This window comes from Hyla sarda, chromosome 1 (genome assembly GCF_029499605.1).
Source record: "Hyla sarda isolate aHylSar1 chromosome 1, aHylSar1.hap1, whole genome shotgun sequence".
NCBI lineage: Eukaryota > Metazoa > Chordata > Amphibia > Anura > Hylidae > Hyla > Hyla sarda.
Window position 1 is genome coordinate 259,549,970 of NC_079189.1, and position 19,097 is coordinate 259,569,066.

The 19,097-nt window shown below is 50.2% G+C and overlaps 8 pseudogenes; all 8 read left to right on the forward strand.

Moving 5' to 3' along the window:
- The first annotated feature begins 945 nt into the window (after positions 1 to 945).
- LOC130353144 (5S ribosomal RNA) lies at positions 946 to 1,065 on the forward strand (annotated as a pseudogene).
- A 2,491-nt stretch (positions 1,066 to 3,556) lies between these two features.
- On the forward strand, positions 3,557 to 3,676 carry LOC130352069 (5S ribosomal RNA; annotated as a pseudogene).
- An 878-nt stretch (positions 3,677 to 4,554) lies between these two features.
- LOC130329965 (5S ribosomal RNA) lies at positions 4,555 to 4,674 on the forward strand (annotated as a pseudogene).
- A 2,071-nt stretch (positions 4,675 to 6,745) lies between these two features.
- LOC130329974 (5S ribosomal RNA) lies at positions 6,746 to 6,865 on the forward strand (annotated as a pseudogene).
- A 2,659-nt stretch (positions 6,866 to 9,524) lies between these two features.
- Positions 9,525 to 9,644, forward strand: LOC130331323 (5S ribosomal RNA; annotated as a pseudogene).
- A 2,875-nt stretch (positions 9,645 to 12,519) lies between these two features.
- Positions 12,520 to 12,639, forward strand: LOC130352070 (5S ribosomal RNA; annotated as a pseudogene).
- A 2,065-nt stretch (positions 12,640 to 14,704) lies between these two features.
- Positions 14,705 to 14,824, forward strand: LOC130329985 (5S ribosomal RNA; annotated as a pseudogene).
- Positions 14,825 to 16,300: 1,476 nt separating this feature from the next.
- Positions 16,301 to 16,420, forward strand: LOC130352233 (5S ribosomal RNA; annotated as a pseudogene).
- Positions 16,421 to 19,097: the final 2,677 nt, after the last annotated feature.

Below are 19,097 nucleotides of genomic sequence, written 5' to 3' on the forward strand. Positions count from 1 at the left end.
ACGTGCCTGCTCTCCTCAGATCGCAGACTGCTGCCCGGCAGTTACCGGCATGGGAGACTGGCTGGCAATCCAAGGTGCCATTGACATTTTGCTCTGTTGCCGCCTTCCTCTCCGATTAATAAAAATATTTATTGATGCTTAAATCCACAATATACAAGGCGTGAAGATGTCAACGGCCATCCTAAGCTGAACGCGCCTGCTCTCGTCAGATCGCAGACTGCTACCCAGCTTAGGGCCCAGTAAGTACCGGCATGGGAGACTGGCTGGGAATCCCGGATGCAGTTGACATTTTGCTCTGTTGCCGCCTTCCGTTCCGATTCGAAAATAATTTATTGATGCTTAAATCCACAGTATACAAGGTGTGAAGCTGTCGACGACCATCCTAAGCTTAACGCGCCTGCTCTCGTCAGATCGCAGACTGGTACAGATCTTAGGGCCCGGTAAGTACCGGCATGGGACACTGGCTGGGAATCCCGGCTGCCGTTGCCATTTTGCTCTGTTGCCGCCTTCCATTCCGATTCCGAAAAGGATTTATTGATGCTTAAATGCACAGTATACAAAGTGTGAAGCTGTCAACGGCCATCCTAAGCTGAACGCGCCTGCTCTCGTCAGATCGCAGAATGCTACCCAGCTTAGGGCCCAGTAAGTACCAGCATGGGAGACTGGCTGGGAATCTCAGGTGTTGTTGACATTTTGCTCCGATTTCGAAAAGGATTTATTGATGCTTAAATCCACAGTATACAGGGTGTGAAGCCGTCTACGGCTATCCTAAGCTAAATGCGCCTGTTCTTGTCAGATCGCAGACTGCTGCCCGGCAAGTACAGGCATGGGAGACTGGCTGGCAATCCAAGGTGCTATTGACATTTTGCTCTGTTGCCGCCTTCCTCTCCGATTCCGAAAAGGATTTATTGATGCTTAAATGCACAGTATAAAGGGCATGAAGCTGTCAACGGCCATCCTAAGCTGAACGCACCTGCTCTCGTCAGATCGCAGACTGCTACCCAGCTTAGGGCCTGGTAAGTACCAGCATGGGAGACTGGCTGGGAATCTCAGGTGTTGTTGACATTTTGCTCTGTAGCTCTGTAGACATTTTGCTCCGATTCCGAAAAGGATTTATTGATGCTTAAATCCACAGTATACAGGGTGTGAAGCCGTCTACGGCTATCCTAAGCTGAATGCGCCTGTTCTTGTCAGATCGCAGACTGCTGCCCGGCAAGTACGGGCATGGGAGAATGGCTGGCAATCCAAGGTGCTATTGACATTTTGCTCTGTTGCCGCCTTCCTCTCCGATTCCGAAAAGGATTTATTGATGCTTAAATGCACAGTATAAAACGCATGAAGCTGTCAATGGCCATCCTAAGCTGAACGCGCCTGCTCTCGTCAGATCGCAGACTGCTACCCAGCTTAGGGCGCGGAAAGTACTGGCATGGGAGACTGGCTGGGAATCCCGGGTGCCGTTGACATTTTGCTCTATTGCTGCCTTCCGCTCCGATTACGAAAATAATTTATTGATGCTTAAATCCACAGTATACAAGGTGTGAAGCTGTCGACGGCCATCCTAAGCTTAACGCGCCTGCTCTCGTCAGATCGCAGACTGGTACAGATCTTAGGGCCCGGTAAGTACCGTCATGGGACACTGGCTGGGAATCCCGGCTGCCGTTGACATTTTGCTCTGTTGCCGCCTTCCGTTCCGTTCCGATTCCGAAAAGGATTTATTGATGCTTAAATGCACAGTATAAAGGGCAAGAAGCTGTCAACGGCCATCCTAAGCTGAACGCGCCTGCTCTCGTCAGATCGCAGACTGCTACCCAGCTTAGGGCCCGGTAAGTACCAGCATCGGAAACTGGCTGGGAATCCCAGGTATCGTTGACATTTTGCTCTGTTGCCGCCTTCCGCTCCGATTCCGAAAATAATTTATTGATGCTTAAATCCACAGTATAAAAGGTGTGAAGCTGTCGACGGCCATCCTAAGCTTAACGCGCCTGCTCTTGTCAGATCGCAGACTGGTACAGATCTTAGGGCCCGGTAAGTACCGGCATGGGACACTGGCTGTTAATCCCGGCTGCCGTTGACATTTTGCTCTGTTGCCGCCTTCCGTTCCGATTCCGAAAAGGATTTTGATGCTTAAATGCACAGTATACAAAGTGTGAAGCTGTCAACGGCCATCCTAAGCTGAACGCGCCTGCTTTCGTCAGATCGCAGACTACTACCCAGCTTAGGGCCTGGTAAGTACCAGCATGGGAGACTGGCTGGGAATCCCGGGTGCAGTTGACATTTTAATCTGTTGCCGCCTTCTTCTCCGAATAATAAAAATATTTATTGATGCTTAAATCCACAATATACAAGGCGTGAAGATGTCTACGGCCATCCTAAGCTGAACGCGCCTGCTCTCGTCAGATCGCAGACTGCTACCCAGCTTAGGGCCCAGTAAGTACCGGCATGGGAGACTGGCTGGGAATCCCGGATGCAGTTGACATTTTGCTCTGTTGCCGCCTTCCGTTCCGATTCCGAAAAGGATTTATTGATGCTTAAATGCACAGTATAAAAAGCATGAAGCTGTCAAAGGCCATCCTAAGCTGAACGCGCCTGCTCTCGTCAGATCGCAGACTGCTACCCAGCTTAGTGCCCGGTAAGTACTGGCATGGGAGACTGGCTGGGAATCCCGGTTGCCGTTGACATTTTGCTCTATTGCTGCCTTCCGCTCCGATTCCAAAAATAATTTATTGATGCTTAAATCCACAGTATACAAGGTGTGAAGCTGTCGACGGCCATCCTAAGCTTAACGCGCCTGCTCTCGTCAGATCGCAGACTGGTACAGATCTTAGGGCCCGGTAAGTACCGGCATGGGACACTGGCTGGGAATCCCGGCTGCCGTTGACATTTTGCTCTGTTGCCGCCTTCCGTTCCGATTCCGAAAAGGATTTATTGATGTTTAAATGCACAGTATACAAAGTGTGAAGCTGTCAACGGCCATCCTAAGCTGAATTCGCCTGCTCTCGTCAGATCGCAGACTGCTGGCCGGCAAGTACGGGCATGGGAGACTGGCTGGCAATCCAAGGTGCTATTGACATTTTGCTCTGTTGCCGTCTTCCTCTCCGATTAAAAAAAATATTTATTGATGCTTAAATCCACAGTATACAAGGCGTGAAGATGTCAACGGCCATCCTAAGCTGAACACGCCTGCTCTCGTCAGATCGCAGACTGCTACGCAGCTTAGGGCCCAGTAAGTACCGGCATGGGAGACTGGCTGGGAATCCCGGGTGCAGTTGACATTTTGCTCAGTTGCCGCCTTCCGTTCCGATTCCGAAAAGGATTTATTGATGCTTAAATGCACAGTATAAAAAGCATGAAGCTGTCAATGGCAATCCTAAGCTGAACGCGCCTGCTCTCGTCAGATCGCAGACTGGTACAGATCTTGAGGCCCGGTAAGTACCGGCATGGGACACTGGCTGGGAATCCTGGCTGCCGTTGACATTTTGCTCTGTTGCCGCCTTCCGTTCCGATTCCGAAAAGGATTTCTTGATGCTTAAATGCACAGTATAAAGGGCGAGAAGCTGTCAACGGCCATCCTAAGCTGAACGCGCCTGCTCTCGTCAGATTGCAGACTGCTACCCAGCTTAGGGCCCGGTAAGTACCAGCATGGGAGACTGACTGGGAATCCCAGGTGTCGTTGACATTTTGCTCTGTTGCCGCCTTCTGCTCCGATTCCGAAAAGGATTTATTGATGCTTAAATCCACAGTATACAAGGTGTGAAGCTGTCGACGGCCATCCTAAGCTTAACGCGCCTGCTCTCGTCAGATCGCAGACTGGTACAGATCTTAGGGCCCGGTAAGTACCGGCATGGGACACTGGCTGGGAATCCCGGCTGCCGTTGACATTTTGCTCTGTTGCCGCCTTCCGTTCCGATTCCGAAAAGGATTTATTGATGTTTAAATGCACAGTATACAAAGTGTGAAGCTGTCAACGGCCATCCTAAGCTGAATTCGCCTGCTCTCGTCAGATCGCAGACTGCTGGCCGGCAAGTACGGGCATGGGAGACTGGCTGGCAATCCAAGGTGCTATTGACATTTTGCTCTGTTGCCGCCTTCCTCTCCGATTAAAAAAAATATTTATTGATGCTTAAATCCACAGTATACAAGGCGTGAAGATGTCAACGGCCATCCTAAGCTGAACACGCCTGCTCTCGTCAGATCGCAGACTGCTACGCAGCTTAGGGCCCAGTAAGTACCGGCATGGGAGACTGGCTGGGAATCCCGGGTGCAGTTGACATTTTGCTCAGTTGCCGCCTTCCGTTCCGATTCCGAAAAGGATTTATTGATGCTTAAATGCACAGTATAAAAAGCATGAAGCTGTCAATGGCCATCCTAAGCTGAACGCGCCTGCTCTCGTCAGATCGCAGACTGGTACAGATCTTGGGGCCCGGTAAGTACCGGCATGGGACACTGGCTGGGAATCCTGGCTGCCGTTGACATTTTGCTCTGTTGCCGCCTTCCGTTCCGATTCCGAAAAGGATTTCTTGATGCTTAAATGCACAGTATAAAGGGCGAGAAGCTGTCAACGGCCATCCTAAGCTGAACGCGCCTGCTCTCGTCAGATTGCAGACTGCTACCCAGCTTAAGGCCCGGTAAGTACCAGCATGGGAGACTGACTGGGAATCCCAGGTGTCGTTGACATTTTGCTCTGTTGCCGCCTTCTGCTCCGATTCCGAAAAGGATTTATTGATGCTTAAATCCACAGTATACAGGGTGTGAAGATGTCTACGGCCATCCTAAGCTGAATGTGCTTGTTCTCGTCAGATCGCAGACTGCTACCCAGCTTCGGGCCTGGTAAGTACCAGCATGGGAGTCTGGCTGGGAATCCCGGGTGCAGTTGACATTTTGCTCTGTTTCTGCTCCGATTCCGAAAATTATTTATTGATGCTTAAATCCACAGTATACAAAGTGTGAAGCTGTCAACGGCCATCCTAAGCTGAACGCGCCTGCTCTCGTCAGATCGCAGACTGCTACCCAGCTTAGGGCCTGGTAAGTACCAGCATGGGAGACTGGCTGGAATCCCGGGTGCAGTTGACATTTTAATCTGTTGCCGCCTTCCGCTCCGATTCGGAAAAGGATTTATTGATGCTTAAATCCACAATATACAGGGTGTGAAGCTGTCAACGGCCATCCTAAGCTGAACGGGTCTGCTCTCCTCAGATCGCAGACTGCTGCCCGGGAGATACCGGCATGGGAGACTGGCTGGCAATCCAAGGTGCTATTGACATTTTGCTATGTTGCCGCCTTCCTCTCCTATTAATAAAAATATTTATTGATGCTTAAATCCACAATATACAAGGCGTGAAGATGTCAACGGCCATCCTAAGCTGAACGCGCCTACTCTCGTCAGATCGCAGACTGCTACCCATCTTAGGGCCCGGTAAGTACTGGCATGGGAGACTGGCTGGGAATCCCGGTTGCCGTTGACATTTTGCTCTATTGCTGCCTTCCGCTCCGATTCCGAAAATAATTTTTTGATGCTTAAATCCACAGTATACAAGGTGTGAAGCTGTCGACGGCCATCCTAAGCTTAACGCGCCTGCTCTCGTCAGATCGCAGACTTTTACCCAGCTTAGGGCCTGGTAAGTACCAGCATGGGAGACTGGCTGGGAATCTCAGGTGTTGTTGACATTTTGCTCTGTAGCTCTGTAGACATTTTGCTCCGATTCCGAAAAGGATTTATTGATGCTTAAATCCACAATATACAGGGTGTGAAGCCGTCTACGGCTATCCTAAGCTGAATGCGCCTGTTCTTGTCAGATCGCAGACTGCTGCCCGGCAAGTACGGGCATGGGAGGCTGGCTGGCAATCCAAGGTGCTATTGTCATTTTGCTCTGTTGCCGCCTTCCTCTCCGATTAAAAAAAAATATTTATTGATGCTTAAATCCACAGTATACAAGGTGTGAAGCTGTCGACGGCCATCCTAAGCTTAACGCGCCTGCTCTCGTCAGATCGCAGACTGGTACAGATCTTAGGGCCCGGTAAGTACCGGCATGGGACACTGGCTGGGAATCCCGGCTGCCGTTGACATTTTGCTCTGTTGCCGCCTTCCGTTCCGATTCCGAAAAGGATTTATTGATGTTTAAATGCACAGTATACAAAGTGTGAAGCTGTCAACGGCCATCCTAAGCTGAATTCGCCTGCTCTCGTCAGATCGCAGACTGCTGGCCGGCAAGTACGGGCATGGGAGACTGGCTGGCAATCCAAGGTGCTATTGACATTTTGCTCTGTTGCCGCCTTCCTCTCCGATTAAAAAAAATATTTATTGATGCTTAAATCCACAGTATACAAGGCGTGAAGATGTCAACGGCCATCCTAAGCTGAACACGCCTGCTCTCGTCAGATCGCAGACTGCTACGCAGCTTAGGGCCCAGTAAGTACCGGCATGGGAGACTGGCTGGGAATCCCGGGTGCAGTTGACATTTTGCTCAGTTGCCGCCTTCCGTTCCGATTCCGAAAAGGATTTATTGATGCTTAAATGCACAGTATAAAAAGCATGAAGCTGTCAATGGCAATCCTAAGCTGAACGCGCCTGCTCTCGTCAGATCACAGACTGGTACAGATCTTGGGGCCCGGTAAGTACCGGCATGGGACACTGGCTGGGAATCCTGGCTGCCGTTGACATTTTGCTCTGTTGCCGCCTTCCGTTCCGGTTCCGATTCCGAAAAGGATTTCTTGATGCTTAAATGCACAGTATAAAGGGCGAGAAGCTGTCAACGGCCATCCTAAGCTGAACGCGCCTGCTCTCGTCAGATTGCAGACTGCTACCCAGCTTAAGGCCCGGTAAGTACCAGCATGGGAGACTGACTGGGAATCCCAGGTGTCGTTGACATTTTGCTCTGTTGCCGCCTTCTGCTCCGATTCCGAAAAGGATTTATTGATGCTTAAATCCACAGTATACAGGGTGTGAAGATGTCTACGGCCATCCTAAGCTGAATGTGCTTGTTCTCGTCAGATCGCAGACTGCTACCCAGCTTCGGGCCTGGTAAGTACCAGCATGGGAGTCTGGCTGGGAATCCCGGGTGCAGTTGACATTTTGCTCTGTTTCTGCTCCGATTCCGAAAATTATTTATTGATGCTTAAATCCACAGTATACAAAGTGTGAAGCTGTCAACGGCCATCCTAAGCTGAACGCGCCTGCTCTCGTCAGATCGCAGACTGCTACCAAGCTTAGGGCCTGGTAAGTACCAGCATGGGAGACTGGCTGGAATCCCGGGTGCAGTTGACATTTTAATCTGTTGCCGCCTTCCGCTCCGATTCGGAAAAGGATTTATTGATGCTTAAATCCACAATATACAGGGTGTGAAGCTGTCAACGGCCATCCTAAGCTGAACGGGTCTGCTCTCCTCAGATCGCAGACTGCTGCCCGGGAGATACCGGCATGGGAGACTGGCTGGCAATCCAAGGTGCTATTGACATTTTGCTATGTTGCCGCCTTCCTCTCCTATTAATAAAAATATTTATTGATGCTTAAATCCACAATATACAAGGCGTGAAGATGTCAACGGCCATCCTAAGCTGAACGCGCCTACTCTCGTCAGATCGCAGACTGCTACCCAGCTTAGGGCCCGGTAAGTACTGGCATGGGAGACTGGCTGGGAATCCCGGTTGCCGTTGACATTTTGCTCTATTGCTGCCTTCCGCTCCGATTCCGAAAATAATTTTTTGATGCTTAAATCCACAGTATACAAGGTGTGAAGCTGTCGACGGCCATCGTAAGCTTAACGCGCCTGCTCTCGTCAGATCGCAGACTTTTACCCAGCTTAGGGCCTGGTAAGTACCAGCATGGGAGACTGGCTGGGAATCTCAGGTGTTGTTGACATTTTGCTCTGTAGCTCTGTAGACATTTTGCTCCGATTCCGAAAAGGATTTATTGATGCTTAAATCCACAATATACAGGGTGTGAAGCCGTCTACGGCTATCCTAAGCTGAATGCGCCTGTTCTTGTCAGATCGCAGACTGCTGCCCGGCAAGTACGGGCATGGGAGGCTGGCTGGCAATCCAAGGTGCTATTGTCATTTTGCTCTGTTGCCGCCTTCCTCTCCGATTAAAAAAAAATATTTATTGATGCTTAAATCCACAGTATACAAGGTGTGAAGCTGTCGACGGCCATCCTAAGCTTAACGCGCCTGCTCTCGTCAGATCGCAGACTGGTACAGATCTTAGGGCCCGGTAAGTACCGGCATGGGACACTGGCTGGGAATCCCGGCTGCCGTTGACATTTTGCTCTGTTGCCGCCTTCCGTTCCGATTCCGAAAAGGATTTATTGATGTTTAAATGCACAGTATACAAAGTGTGAAGCTGTCAACGGCCATCCTAAGCTGAATTCGCCTGCTCTCGTCAGATCGCAGACTGCTGGCCGGCAAGTACGGGCATGGGAGACTGGCTGGCAATCCAAGGTGCTATTGACATTTTGCTCTGTTGCCGCCTTCCTCTCCGATTAAAAAAAATATTTATTGATGCTTAAATCCACAGTATACAAGGCGTGAAGATGTCAACGGCCATCCTAAGCTGAACACGCCTGCTCTCGTCAGATCGCAGACTGCTACGCAGCTTAGGGCCCAGTAAGTACCGGCATGGGAGACTGGCTGGGAATCCCGGGTGCAGTTGACATTTTGCTCAGTTGCCGCCTTCCGTTCCGATTCCGAAAAGGATTTATTGATGCTTAAATGCACAGTATAAAAAGCATGAAGCTGTCAATGGCAATCCTAAGCTGAACGCGCCTGCTCTCGTCAGATCGCAGACTGGTACAGATCTTGGGGCCCGGTAAGTACCGGCATGGGACACTGGCTGGGAATCCTGGCTGCCGTTGACATTTTGCTCTGTTGCCGCCTTCCGTTCCGATTCCGAAAAGGATTTATTGATGCTTAAATGCACAGTATAAAAAGCATGAAGCTGTCAAAGGCCATCCTAAGCTGAACGTGCCTGCTCTTGTCAGATCGCAGACTGCTACCCAGCTTAGTGCCCGGTAAGTACTGGCATGGGAGACTGGCAGGGAATCCCGGTTGCCGTTGACATTTTGCTCTATTGCTGCCTTCCGCTCCGATTCCAAAAATAATTTATTGATGCTTAAATCCACAGTATACAAGGTGTGAAGCTGTCGACGGCCATCCTAAGCTTAACGCGCCTGCTCTCGTCAGATCGCAGACTGGTACAGATCTTAGGGCCCGGTAAGTACCGGCATGGGACACTGGCTGGGAATCCCGGCTGCCGTTGACATTTTGCTCTGTTGCCGCCTTCCGTTCCGATTCCGAAAAGGATTTATTGATGTTTAAATGCACAGTATACAAAGTGTGAAGCTGTCAACGGCCATCCTAAGCTGAATTCGCCTGCTCTCGTCAGATCGCAGACTGCTGGCCGGCAAGTACGGGCATGGGAGACTGGCTGGCAATCCAAGGTGCTATTGACATTTTGCTCTGTTGCCGCCTTCCTCTCCGATTAAAAAAAATATTTATTGATGCTTAAATCCACAGTATACAAGGCGTGAAGATGTCAACGGCCATCCTAAGCTGAACACGCCTGCTCTCGTCAGATCGCAGACTGCTACGCAGCTTAGGGCCCGGTAAGTACTGGCATGGGAGACTGGCTGGAAATCCCTGGTGCCGTTGACATTTTGCTCTATTGCTGCCTTCCGCTCCGATTCCGAAAAGAATTTATTGATACTTAAATCCACAGTATACAAGGTGTGAAGCTGTCGACGGCCAGCCTAAGCTGAACGCGCCTGCTCTCGTCAGATCGCAGACTGCTACCCAGCTTAGGGCCCGGTAAGTACCAGCATGGGAGACTGGCTGGGAATCCCAGGTGTCGTTGACATTTTGCTCTGTTGCCGCCTTCCGCTCCGATTCCGAAAAGGATTTATTGATGCTTAAATCCACCATATACAGTATACATTGTGTGAAGATGTCTACGGCCATCCTAAGCTGAATGCGCCTGTTCTCGTCAGATTGCAGACTGCTACCCAGCTTCGGGCCTGGTAAGTACCAGCATGGGAGACTGGCTGGGAAATCCCGGGTGCAGTTGACATTTTGCTCTGTTTCTGCTCCGATTCCGAAAATTATTTATTGATGCTTAAATCCACAGTATACAAAGTGTGAAGCTGTCAACGGCCATCCTAAGCTGAACGCGCCTGCTCTCGTCAGATCGCAGACTGGTACAGATCTTGGGGCCCGGTAAGTACCGGCATGGGACACTGGCTGGGAATCCCGGCTGCCGTTGACATTTTGCTCTGTTGCCGCCTTCCGTTCCGTTCCGAAAAGGATTTATTGATGCTTAAATGCACAATATACAAAGTGTGAAGCTGTCAACGGCCATCCTAAGCTGAACGCGCCTGCTCTCGTCAGATCGCAGAATGATACCCAGCTTTGGGCCTTGTAAGTACCAGCATGGGAGACTGGCTGGGAGTCCCGGGTGCAGTTGACATTTTAATCTGTTGACGCCTTCCGCTCCGATTCGGAAAAGGATTTATTGATGCTTAAATCCACAATATAAAGGGCGTGAAGCTGTCAATGGCCTTCCTAAGCTGAACGCGCCTGCTCTCGTCAGATCGCAGACTGCTACCCAGCTTAGGGCGCGGAAAGTACTAGCATGGGAGACTGGCTGGGAATCCCAGGTGTTGTTGACATTTTGCTCTGTTGCCGCCTTCTGCTCCGATTCCGAAAATGATTTATTGATGCTTAAATCCACAGTATACAGGGTGTGAAGCCGTCTACTGCTATCCTAAGCTGAATGCGCCTGTTCTCGTCAGATCGCAGACTGCTACCCAGCTTCGGGCCTGGTAAGTACCAGCATGGGAGACAGGCTGGGAATCCCGAGTGCAGTCGACATTTTAATCTGTTGCCGCCTTCCGCTCCGATTCAGAAAAGGATTTATTGATGCTTAAATCCACAATTTACAGGGTGTGAAGCTGTCAACGGCCATCGTAAGCCTGAACGTGCCTGCTCTCCTCAGATCGCAGACTGCTGCCCGGCAGATACAGGCATGGGAGACTGGCTGGCAATCCAAGGTGCCATTGACATTTTGCTCTGTTGCCGCCTTCTTCTCCGAATAATAAAAATATTTATTGATGCTTAAATCCACAATATACAAGGCGTAAAGATGTCAACGGCCATCCTAAGCTGAACGTGCCTGCTCTCGTCAGATCGCAGACTGCTGCCCGGCAGTTACCGGCATGGGAGACTGGCTGGCAATCCAAGGTGCCATTGACATTTTGCTCTGTTGCCGCCTTCTTCTCCGAATAATAAAAATATTTATTGATGCTTAAATCCACAATATACAAGGCGTGAAGATGTCTACGGCCATCCTAAGCTGAACGCGCCTGCTCTCGTCAGATCGCAGACTGCTACCCAGCTTAGGGCCCAGTAAGTACCGGCATGGGAGACTGGCTGGGAATCCCGGATGCAGTTGACATTTTGCTCTGTTGCCGCCTTCCGTTCCGATTCCGAAAAGGATTTATTGATGCTTAAATGCACAGTATAAAAAGCATGAAGCTGTCAAAGGCCATCCTAAGCTGAACGCGCCTGCTCTCGTCAGATCGCAGACTGCTACCCAGCTTAGTGCCCGGTAAGTACTGGCATGGGAGACTGGCTGGAAATCCCGGTTGCCGTTGACATTTTGCTCTATTGCTGCCTTCCGCTCCGATTCCAAAAATAATTTATTGATGCTTAAATCCACAGTATACAAGGTGTGAAGCTGTCGACGGCCATCCTAAGCTTAACGCGCCTGCTCTCGTCAGATCGCAGACTGGTACAGATCTTAGGGCCCGGTAAGTACCGGCATGGGACACTGGCTGGGAATCCCGGCTGCCGTTGACATTTTGCTCTGTTGCCGCCTTCCGTTCCGATTCCGAAAAGGATTTATTGATGTTTAAATGCACAGTATACAAAGTGTGAAGCTGTCAACGGCCATCCTAAGCTGAATTCGCCTGCTCTCGTCAGATCGCAGACTGCTGGCCGGCAAGTACGGGCATGGGAGACTGGCTGGCAATCCAAGGTGCTATTGACATTTTGCTCTGTTGCCGCCTTCCTCTCCGATTAAAAAAAATATTTATTGATGCTTAAATCCACAGTATACAAGGCGTGAAGATGTCAACGGCCATCCTAAGCTGAACACGCCTGCTCTCGTCAGATCGCAGACTGCTACGCAGCTTAGGGCCCAGTAAGTACCGGCATGGGAGACTGGCTGGGAATCCCGGGTGCAGTTGACATTTTGCTCAGTTGCCGCCTTCCGTTCCGATTCCGAAAAGGATTTATTGATGCTTAAATGCACAGTATAAAAAGCATGAAGCTGTCAATGGCAATCCTAAGCTGAACGCGCCTGCTCTCGTCAGATCGCAGACTGGTACAGATCTTGGGGCCCGGTAAGTACCGGCATGGGACACTGGCTGGGAATCCTGGCTGCCGTTGACATTTTGCTCTGTTGCCGCCTTCCGTTCCGATTCCGAAAAGGATTTCTTGATGCTTAAATGCACAGTATAAAGGGCGAGAAGCTGTCAACGGCCATCCTAAGCTGAACGCGCCTGCTCTCGTCAGATTGCAGACTGCTACCCAGCTTAGGGCCCGGTAAGTACCAGCATGGGAGACTGACTGGGAATCCCAGGTGTCGTTGACATTTTGCTCTGTTGCCGCCTTCTGCTCCGATTCCGAAAAGGATTTATTGATGCTTAAATCCACAGTATACAGGGTGTGAAGATGTCTACGGCCATCCTAAGCTGAATGTGCTTGTTCTCGTCAGATCGCAGACTGCTACCCAGCTTCGGGCCTGGTAAGTACCAGCATGGGAGTCTGGCTGGGAATCCCGGGTGCAGTTGACATTTTGCTCTGTTTCTGCTCCGATTCCGAAAATTATTTATTGATGCTTAAATCCACAGTATACAAAGTGTGAAGCTGTCAACGGCCATCCTAAGCTGAACGCGCCTGCTCTCGTCAGATCGCAGACTGCTACCAAGCTTAGGGCCTGGTAAGTACCAGCATGGGAGACTGGCTGGAATCCCGGGTGCAGTTGACATTTTAATCTGTTGCCGCCTTCCGCTCCGATTCGGAAAAGGATTTATTGATGCTTAAATCCACAATATACAGGGTGTGAAGCTGTCAACGGCCATCCTAAGCTGAACGGGTCTGCTCTCCTCAGATCGCAGACTGCTGCCCGGGAGATACCGGCATGGGAGACTGGCTGGCAATCCAAGGTGCTATTGACATTTTGCTATGTTGCCGCCTTCCTCTCCTATTAATAAAAATATTTATTGATGCTTAAATCCACAATATACAAGGCGTGAAGATGTCAACGGCCATCCTAAGCTGAACGCGTCTACTCTCGTCAGATCGCAGACTGCTACCCAGCTTAGGGCCCGGTAAGTACTGGCATGGGAGACTGGCTGGGAATCCCGGTTGCCGTTGACATTTTGCTCTATTGCTGCCTTCCGCTCCGATTCCGAAAATAATTTTTTGATGCTTAAATCCACAGTATACAAGGTGTGAAGCTGTCGACGGCCATCCTAAGCTTAACGCGCCTGCTCTCGTCAGATCGCAGACTTTTACCCAGCTTAGGGCCTGGTAAGTACCAGCATGGGAGACTGGCTGGGAATCTCAGGTGTTGTTGACATTTTGCTCTGTAGCTCTGTAGACATTTTGCTCCGATTCCGAAAAGGATTTATTGATGCTTAAATCCACAATATACAGGGTGTGAAGCCGTCTACGGCTATCCTAAGCTGAATGCGCCTGTTCTTGTCAGATCGCAGACTGCTGCCCGGCAAGTACGGGCATGGGAGGCTGGCTGGCAATCCAAGGTGCTATTGTCATTTTGCTCTGTTGCCGCCTTCCTCTCCGATTAAAAAAAAATATTTATTGATGCTTAAATCCACAGTATACAAGGTGTGAAGCTGTCGACGGCCATCCTAAGCTTAACGCGCCTGCTCTCGTCAGATCGCAGACTGGTACAGATCTTAGGGCCCGGTAAGTACCGGCATGGGACACTGGCTGGGAATCCCGGCTGCCGTTGACATTTTGCTCTGTTGCCGCCTTCCGTTCCGATTCCGAAAAGGATTTATTGATGTTTAAATGCACAGTATACAAAGTGTGAAGCTGTCAACGGCCATCCTAAGCTGAATTCGCCTGCTCTCGTCAGATCGCAGACTGCTGGCCGGCAAGTACGGGCATGGGAGACTGGCTGGCAATCCAAGGTGCTATTGACATTTTGCTCTGTTGCCGCCTTCCTCTCCGATTAAAAAAAATATTTATTGATGCTTAAATCCACAGTATACAAGGCGTGAAGATGTCAACGGCCATCCTAAGCTGAACACGCCTGCTCTCGTCAGATCGCAGACTGCTACGCAGCTTAGGGCCCAGTAAGTACCGGCATGGGAGACTGGCTGGGAATCCCGGGTGCAGTTGACATTTTGCTCAGTTGCCGCCTTCCGTTCCGATTCCGAAAAGGATTTATTGATGCTTAAATGCACAGTATAAAAAGCATGAAGCTGTCAATGGCCATCCTAAGCTGAACGCGCCTGCTCTCGTCAGATCGCAGACTGGTACAGATCTTGGGGCCCGGTAAGTACCGGCATGGGACACTGGCTGGGAATCCTGGCTGCCGTTGACATTTTGCTCTGTTGCCGCCTTCCGTTCCGATTCCGAAAAGGATTTCTTGATGCTTAAATGCACAGTATAAAGGGCGAGAAGCTGTCAACGGCCATCCTAAGCTGAACGCGCCTGCTCTCGTCAGATTGCAGACTGCTACCCAGCTTAAGGCCCGGTAAGTACCAGCATGGGAGACTGACTGGGAATCCCAGGTGTCGTTGACATTTTGCTCTGTTGCCGCCTTCTGCTCCGATTCCGAAAAGGATTTATTGATGCTTAAATCCACAGTATACAGGGTGTGAAGATGTCTACGGCCATCCTAAGCTGAATGTGCTTGTTCTCGTCAGATCGCAGACTGCTACCCAGCTTCGGGCCTGGTAAGTACCAGCATGGGAGTCTGGCTGGGAATCCCGGGTGCAGTTGACATTTTGCTCTGTTTCTGCTCCGATTCCGAAAATTATTTATTGATGCTTAAATCCACAGTATACAAAGTGTGAAGCTGTCAACGGCCATCCTAAGCTGAACGCGCCTGCTCTCGTCAGATCGCAGACTGCTACCCAGCTTAGGGCCTGGTAAGTACCAGCATGGGAGACTGGCTGGAATCCCGGGTGCAGTTGACATTTTAATCTGTTGCCGCCTTCCGCTCCGATTCGGAAAAGGATTTATTGATGCTTAAATCCACAATATACAGGGTGTGAAGCTGTCAACGGCCATCCTAAGCTGAACGGGTCTGCTCTCCTCAGATCGCAGACTGCTGCCCGGGAGATACCGGCATGGGAGACTGGCTGGCAATCCAAGGTGCTATTGACATTTTGCTATGTTGCCGCCTTCCTCTCCTATTAATAAAAATATTTATTGATGCTTAAATCCACAATATACAAGGCGTGAAGATATCAACGGCCATCCTAAGCTGAACGCGCCTACTCTCGTCAGATCGCAGACTGCTACCCAGCTTAGGGCCCGGTAAGTACTGGCATGGGAGACTGGCTGGGAATCCCGGTTGCCGTTGACATTTTGCTCTATTGCTGCCTTCCGCTCCGATTCCGAAAATAATTTTTTGATGCTTAAATCCACAGTATACAAGGTGTGAAGCTGTCGACGGCCATCCTAAGCTTAACGCGCCTGCTCTCGTCAGATCGCAGACTTTTACCCAGCTTAGGGCCTGGTAAGTACCAGCATGGGAGACTGGCTGGGAATCTCAGGTGTTGTTGACATTTTGCTCTGTAGCTCTGTAGACATTTTGCTCCGATTCCGAAAAGGATTTATTGATGCTTAAATCCACAATATACAGGGTGTGAAGCCGTCTACGGCTATCCTAAGCTGAATGCGCCTGTTCTTGTCAGATCGCAGACTGCTGCCCGGCAAGTACGGGCATGGGAGGCTGGCTGGCAATCCAAGGTGCTATTGTCATTTTGCTCTGTTGCCGCCTTCCTCTCCGATTAAAAAAAAATATTTATTGATGCTTAAATCCACAGTATACAAGGTGTGAAGCTGTCGACGGCCATCCTAAGCTTAACGCGCCTGCTCTCGTCAGATCGCAGACTGGTACAGATCTTAGGGCCCGGTAAGTACCGGCATGGGACACTGGCTGGGAATCCCGGCTGCCGTTGACATTTTGCTCTGTTGCCGCCTTCCGTTCCGCTCCGATTCGGAAAAGGATTTATTGATGCTTAAATGCACAGTATAATTGCCGGGAAGCTGTCAACGGCCATTCTAAGCTGAACGCGCCTGCTCTCGTCAGATCGCAGACTGCTACCCAGCTTAGGGCCTGGTATGTACCAGCATGGGAGACTGGCTGGGAATCTCAGGTGTTGTTGACATTTTGCTCTGTAGCTCTGTAGACATTTTGCTCCGATTTCGAAAAGGATTTATTGATGCTTAAATCCACAGTATACAGGGTGTGAAGCCGTCTACGGCTATCCTAAGCTGAATGCGCCTGTTCTTGTCAGATCGCAGACTGCTGCCCGGCAAGTACGGGCATGGGAGACTGGCTGGCAATCCAAGGTGCTATTGACATTTTGATCTGTTGCCGCCTTCCTCTCCGATTAAAAAAAATATTTATTGATGCTTAAATCCACAGTATACAAGGCGTGAAGATGTCAACAGCCATCCTAAGCTGAACGCGCCTGCTCTCGTCAGATCGCAGACTGCTACGCAGCTTAGGGCCCAGTAAGTACCGGCATGGGAGACTGGCTGGGAATCCCGGGTGCAGTTGACATTTTGCTCTGTTTCTGCTCCGATTCCGAAAATTATTTATTGATGCTTAAATCCACAGTATACAAAATGTGAAGCTGTCAACGGCCATCCTAAGCCTGAACGTGCCTGCTCTCCTCAGATCGCAGACTGCTGCCCGGCAGATACCGGCATGGGAGACTGGCTGGCAATCCAAGGTGCCATTGACATTTTGGTCTGTTGCCGCCTTCCTCTCCGATTAATAAAAATATTTATTGATGCTTAAATCCACAATATACAACGCATAAAGATGTCAACGGCCATCCTAAGCTGAACGCGCCTGCTCTCGTCAGATCGCAGACTGCTACCCAGCTTAGGGCCTAGTAAGTACCGGCATGGGAGACTGGCTGGGAATCCCGGGTGCAGTTGACATTTTGCTCTGTTGCCGCCTTCTGTTCCGATTCCGAAAAGGATTTATTGATGCTTAAATGCACAGTATAAAAAACACGAAGCTGTCAAAGGCCATCCTAAGCTGAACGCGCCTGCTCTCGTCAGATCGCAGACTGCTACCCAGCTTAGGGCCTGGTAAGTACCAGCATGGGAGACTGGCTGGGAATCCCGGGTACAGTTGACATTTTAATCTGTTGCCGCCTTCCGCTCCGATTCGGAAAAGGATTTATTGATGCTTAAATCCACAGTATACAAAGTGTGAAGCTGTCAACAGCCATCCTAGGCTGAACGCGCCTGCTCTCGTCAGATCGCAGACTGCTACCCAACTCAGGGCCTGGTAAGTACCAGCATGGGAGACTGGCTGGAATCCCGGGTGCAGTTGACATTTTAATCTGTTGCCGCCTTCCGCTCCGATTCGGAAAAGGATTTATTGATGCTTAAATCCACAATATACAGCGTGTGAAGCTGTCAATGGCCATCCTAAGCCTGAACGTGCCTGCTCTCCTCAGATCGCAGACTGCTGCCCGTCAGATACAGGCACTGGAGACTGGCTGGCAATCCAAGGTGCCATTGACATTTTGCTCTGTTGCCGCCTTCCTCTCCGATTAATAAAAATATTTATTGATGCTTAAATCCACAATATACAAGGCGTGAAGATGTCAATGGCCATCCTAAGCTGAACGCGCCTGCTCTCGTCAGATTGCAGACTGCTACCCAGCTTAGGGCCCGGTAAGTACCAGCATGGGAGACTGGCTGGGAATCCCAGGTGTCGTTGACATTTTGCTCTGTTGCCGCCTTCCGCTCCGATTCCGAAAAGGATTTATTGATGCTTAAATCCACCATATACAGTATACATTGTGTGAAGACGTCTACGGCCATCCTAAGCTGAATGCGCCTGTTCTCGTCAGATCGCAGACTGCTACCCAGCTTCGGGCCTGGTAAGTACCAGCATGGGAGACTGGCTGGGAATCCCGGGTGCAGTTGACATTTTGCTCTGTTTCTGCTCCGATTCCGAAAATTATTTATTGATGCTTAAATCCACAGTATACAAAGTGTGAAGCTGTCAACGGCCATCCTAAGCTGAACGCGCCTGCTCTCCTCAGATCGCAGACTGCTGCCCGGCAGATACCGGCATGGGAGACTGGCTGGCAATCCAAGGTGCCATTGACATTTTGCTCTGTTGCCGCCTTCCTCTCCGATTAATAAAAATATTTATTGATGCTTAAATCCACAATATACAACGCATAAAGATGTCAACGGCCATCCTAAGCTGAACGCGCCTGCTCTCGTCAGATCGCAGATTGCTACCCAGCTTAGGGCCTAGTAAGTACCGGCATGGGAGACTGGCTGGGAATCCCGGGTGCAGTTGACATTTTGCTCTGTTGCCGCCTTCTGTTCCGATTCCGAAAAGGATTTATTGATGCTTAAATGCACAGTATAAAAAACACGAAGCTGTCAAAGGCCATCCTAAGCTGAACGCGCCTGCTCTCGTCAGAGCGCAGACTGGTACAGATCTTAGGGTCCGGTAAGTACCGGCATGGGACACTGGCTGGGAATCCCGGCTGCCGTTGACATTTTGCTCTGTTGCCGCCTTCCGTTCCGATTCCGAAAAGGATTTATTGATGCTTAAATCCACAGTATACAAAGTGTGAAGCTGTCAACGGCCATCCTAAGCTGAACGCGCCTGCTCTCGTCAGATCGCAGACTGCTACCCAGCTTAAAGCCTGGTAAGTACCAGCATGGGAGACTGGCTGGGAATCCCGGGTGCAGTTGACATTTTAATCTGTTGCCGCCTTCCGCTCCGATTCGGAAAAGGATTTATTGATGCTTAAATCCACAGTATACAGTGTGTGAAGCCGTCTACGGCTATCCTAA